Genomic DNA, 4,812 nt, shown 5'->3' on the forward strand with positions numbered 1-4,812 from the left:
ACGATTTTGCCCAATTGACTCTCTTGAGAACAATTAGGTAGGCCAATTAGACTGCGCAACTAGGGCTCAAGTGGGGTAGTTACTCTTTCGAGGTTTAACCCGTTAATTGGGACTACCATTCTCATGGGTCCATCCCAATTCCTTGTTGGGTTAACTTTTAGGGTCATATGACTCTCTCTCTCTCTCAAGAAGAGTTATACCCACTAAGCTTGAATTCATGTTTGCAACCACAAATTCTAGATTGAAACACAAAATCAACCCAAATAACAAATACCCAATCTCAATCTCACCCTAGAATGCAACACCCATTAACTACCCACACTAGGGTTGAGCCACAACCCTAGCTAAGGGGTTTAGCTAGACATAATAAAAGAAGAAACAGTAGAAATAGATGATGGAATGAACATAATAATTGATTACTACTTAAAATCTATGATATTCAAGAGTAAAAATGCCAAAATAGGCTACAAAATACTTCTCACGAGCGTAGCTCTTGTTCAGCAGCTAAAATATGACCTAAAAATGTTAAAAAGATCTATTTATATCGAGCTAGAAAATCTGTACAAAAATGCCCCTGCGGGGTAGGCACGGACCGCGCAAAAAGGGAGTGCGACCGCGTTGGCCCTTGGACTCTTGAACTCTGTTCTCTGAAGTTGGGACCGCGGACCGCGCAGAAATGTAGCGCGGACCGCGTATAAATGGAGCGCAGCCGTGTGGCAGTATTTTGGCAAAAACACCATCTCTCTGAATCTCATCCACGCGGACCGCGTAAAAAGGAGATCGGACCGCGCAGGATGCCCTTGAATGAACCAGTCTCTGAATCTCCTAGCGTGGCCGCGTGGCAAAATAGTGTGGTCCGTGCTAGGTCATCTTGTTCCCCACTTTAATTGGTCTTTGACACTTGGCAGGTTTCACTCCGTTTTGAGCCGATCTTTGACATTTGTCATCTTGTCGCTCAAACTTGCAATCAAGCGCAACTTGTAAGCATTTTGGGACTATTTTGTGGCAATTCATAACAAAAGCAATACCAAGTAGGGGTATAATCATGTTAAAATCCTAACTTATCATCTGCTCGTGCCGATCGTTAGAGATGTCGCGCCCCCTTTTTCCTCGCGGAGTCCGGGTTTCGGCACTTTGGGACAACTCCTTCCTTTTGGGAATCGGGTATGAGATTTGAATAGTCGCCACCTAACGGATTAAGGTGTGTTAGGGCACCTAGAACAAATAACTTGTGAACTAGTTTACATCACCAGAGATTGGGTAAGGGCTCGATACCTTGAGGGGAAGGTGTTAGGCACCCCTCGAGGTCCACAACGGTGGGTCCCGGCCAAACTCGATTTAAGCGAATTAGTCTTATAAGCCAAAAAACAAACAGATATTACTTTTAAAACAAGGAGTAAAAGGAGTCCTAGGTTTTTTAGCCTATAGGATCACTTCTGTGCAATACTTGGTAATCGTCCCCAAATTGGGGTGCTACACATAGTATTAGCGCACAGGTTATCATTTCCTTTTACTACCCAATTACCCTTCCCCTTTGTTTATTACCTAAGCGTTCTAATAACATCTGATACGTGCCCTACGCGTGCATTACCCATCCTTTACCTATGGCCCTGGAAGTGTTTAGGACCTTTATTTAAGGTGGTTCAAGACTCACCTATGGTGCATAAAAGGCGAGTCTAGACGATTTAAACGATTTAAACAAATAGTTTTAAACGATTTAAAGTCCTATAGCAGGATATCTAGATGAGCACAAAATATGCAGCAGTTTCATCAAGGCGAGGCAGTAAATACCTAATCAGTTTGCCTACTGATTTTGTTACTTCTTGAACCTAGGCAGTTTATAAGTAGTCAAACAAAAATAGTTTTTGGCAACTTCAGGGTTTTAATTATCCTACAGGCTTGCCTAGGCGATAACCGGCAGGATCCTATAGGTATGATATCTAAACGTATTATTACCAGTGACTAGTTTAAACAGGCAGATTTTATCCGTTTAGACTCTATTGGCATGCTGCCTACTTCCTGAAAATGATCACACGCATTACAGAACTGATTTTTACATGTTTATCTCTATGAGCAAGATATCTAAGTGTTGGAACTGTTTTTATATTAATTCCTCATAGGCATGACGGTTAAGCGATAAAACTGATTTTATATATATTTTCCTATAGGCATGATATCTAGGCAAGTAAAGGTGTCAATTAATTGCCAAGTAAGTGCAACAAAATATCCCAGAAACATGATTTCTAATGCACGCATAGAGGTTTTGAAAACATGATTATTGCAAAATGGGTAAACGGCCAGAAGCAGGATTTCTAGGGTGACAATTCAACATAATGAGATAAACCCTATGAACATGGTTTCTAATGCAAATAAATATCATCACAATAGTACTACAGACATGGTTTGTACCCGATCCCCCACAAAGTTATATATAAAAATCCCTCCTCGGTTTTACTAATAACCCCAATATCTATTTCTACAGGAATTATTATTATAGACCAGATATAAATGAATTACAGAATGAAATTGCTATACTATAGGGAGCCTGGATAGGCCCAATAGTAAACCTGGAAACCAGGCCTTCAACCAAGTCTAAAATATGCCAGTATCTCATAGTACAGCAAATGGCCTTCTGGTGCGTCAAAGTTCCCAAGGGCCTCAGGGACCCCGGGCAATGCTCACACCAGAAATCTTTTTAAAGAAACAGTTTTGTGAACAAGTTTGGAAAAGCCAGCCCCAGTGTGTCAGAGTTCGGGGAGTCTCATGGACTCTTAGACCGTGCTCACACTGGAGGGGCAGGACCCTAGATATTCTAAGAGTAGGAGTTGAAAATAGTACATGAGAATAGGAGATAGTTTTAAGAAAACAGTTTAAATTTTAGGAGTAAATAAGAACAAACAGAGTCATTTCAACACATAGAATTCAAACAAAGATTCTGGCAATCAAACAGTAGACACAAACAGGATCACAACCACTTCAAGCAAAGTTTCACATGGCCTAGATTTGACTTAGTTCATTAATCATCACTAGGTGGTCAGATAGTATGCTGGGAACAGAATAATAAACAGACAACTACACAGAGAAAGGTAGCAGGGGTTGGGAACATAGAAGTCAGGAACACATAAAATAGGGCAAGCATGCTAGTTGAGAAAACAAGTAGATAAGCATCCTGTATCAAAATAGAACATGTTAGAGTCTGTGAACCATATTGACATATTGAATAAGACAATTTCTTGAGAGTTAAGGGCATGCTAGTTAACATAGGCAAAGACAGGTTGACATCTTATAAAAGTCAGATTCCACTACATACTGAATAGGACATAGCAACAGAAGTAGTTTTTCTAATTTAAAGCAATGAACAGGAAAGACATACACAGTAGTAATCATGCTAATTGTGAGCCATAAACAGGAAAGACAGGAGTGAACTACACAGGAGTGGTCATCCTGGTTGAGAGCAACAAACAGGAAAGCACATAGGTTCAACTCCATAGCATATTGAATGATACTAGGAATGGAGACATACCAGTTAGGAAATAGCAAACAGGAAGTTAAAAGTATGCAGAATCCAATAGTCTAGCCTTGGCTTTCAGCCGGCTAGACAATGTAGCAAACACAAGTAACAGAAAGGTTTAAATGAGAGCAGGAGTTTGTGTGTGTGTGTGTGTTTCTTTCTGAGTGTGTTCGTGTGTTTGAAAGAAATCAGAAGGGAGTTTATATAGCATTCAGCAGAGAAGACAATTAAGGCAAGAAAATTAGAGTTCACAAATAATGCAAGCAAATACAATCAGCCAGTTAATTTGGAGGCTAAACTTGATCAAATAATTCCAAAGAATCCGGAAAACAACCCCCCCCCCCTAAATTGGGGAGAATCAATTAACAACTCAGATTGGGATTCAAATAAGGCAGGAAATAAATCATAAGTCGGTTAGAGTAAATCAAAACGTAGAAATTAGGCTAATAAACTAATTAAGGCAAGTAATCCATTAGGCGTCACAAATAAGGAAAATAGGTAAAAATCACAAGGAAGTACTAATTTCAACAGAAACATATAATTTGAACCCTTACAAAATCGGTCAATCTCTTTTAATTGACAGAGATGAAACATAACGGGCAAATACTGAAATAATCAGTGAAATACGCAGAAACCATAGGGTTTAGAACATAGTCATGAGAATCAGACGAACAAGTAAAGAAAATCAGGGTTAAACACTTAAAAAATTTAGTATTTTTTCAGAAACTTAAAGGGATGAAATCCTAGCTTTAGAGAAGACAAAAATCGGTTAATAATAAGAAAACACAGAAAGTTTTTAAAGAGAAATAACGAATAAACTTAAAATTATCTCAGATCTACAAGGATCTGAACAGATTCGAGTAGCAAGAGACTAGGTCTTAAAAGAATGACAGGGATGAAAGAAAATCTGGTTTGGAACCAGAGATTCGAGCCATAAACACGAAGATAATAGTACTCACAAACGGAGATGACCATAGGTAGGTTCATAAAAAGGTTTTGAACAAATCTGAGTTGAATCTCTTCGAGATTCCTTCATATAACAACAAAATTGAACAACCAGAAGAGGAAAGAGGTCGGATAGGGCGGTAAATCACCAAATGATTCCATATCCGGTTGGGAATCAAAGGGATTTGGGAGGAATTTTGAGTGACGGCGTTCTAGGGTTTGAGAGTGTTTGAGAGAGAAGAGAGGAGGAGAGGATTCAGAGGCGGCGCAATTGAGAGAGTGAGGTAGGGTTTTGGGTGTTAGGGTAATTAAAAAAGGAAAGGGGGTCCTGGACCGTTGATCTTTTGAGATCAACG

The sequence above is a fragment of the Nicotiana attenuata genome, chromosome 11, assembly GCF_001879085.1.
Source record: "Nicotiana attenuata strain UT chromosome 11, NIATTr2, whole genome shotgun sequence".
Taxonomy (NCBI): Eukaryota; Viridiplantae; Streptophyta; class Magnoliopsida; order Solanales; family Solanaceae; genus Nicotiana; species Nicotiana attenuata.